Raw genomic sequence first — 859 nt, forward strand, 5'->3', positions numbered from 1 at the left:
CTCCCACCCTGCCCCCAGGTCAGCCACAGCTGCCGCCAGTGGATGGGCCTGGTTCGGCGCGAGTTCGGCATCACACTCACAAACTACTTCGACACGCAGCAGGTGCGGCGCCGCGCATGCAGGGCGGTGCAACGAGTTGCCCGTCCGTCCGTCTTCCGCACCCCCTGCCGCTTTGCGGCGCCCCGGTCCAGCTCCACCCTGCCCTCTGCCAGCCGCGGCCCTGCCTCCTGGGGGCCCCTCGCCATCGACCCACCCATCCCAGGGTGACCACGTGTTGACCGCCTGTCCACCGCACAGTAGTACACTAAATCTTGATCTCTGGTCAATCGCCCATCGACCGCCCTTGACCACCCGTTGACCGCCCGTTGACCGCCCGTCGACCGCCACCCACCCCCCCAGGCGCACCACGTGTTGACCCAGATGCGCGCGGAAGTCGGGAAGACACATCAGCAGCAGGTGCGAGCGGCGGCGCCCATAAATTTTGAGCCGTCGCGCCCCTCCGATGGCCGCGCTGCTGCGTTCTGATTGGCACCCCGCTCTTGGCGCGGCGGCGGCGCGTCGATGGACGCGAGAGCGTCTTGTTTGCAAGGTTGCACTTGCGTGGCGTGCCTGCGTGCTCGTGCCGCGCGCCGGCAGGCACGACTCGTACCTTGCTCGGCCGCGAGCCTCGTGCCCTGAGCCCCAGGCATCCCTGCCCTGCGCACCCCCGTCGCCTCTGTCGCGTCCCACCATGCCTACCTTGGCATACCTCCCCACACAACCTTACCCCTTTTTTCACCCTACCACGCGGCTGCGCGATGTTTTTAAGCGTGCTCCACGCTCAGCCCCAACTTCTCAAGCCGACGATCTACAGTTTCAC

This window comes from Monoraphidium neglectum (genome assembly GCF_000611645.1).
Source record: "Monoraphidium neglectum strain SAG 48.87 unplaced genomic scaffold scaffold02806, whole genome shotgun sequence".
Classification (NCBI taxonomy): Eukaryota; Viridiplantae; Chlorophyta; class Chlorophyceae; order Sphaeropleales; family Selenastraceae; genus Monoraphidium; species Monoraphidium neglectum.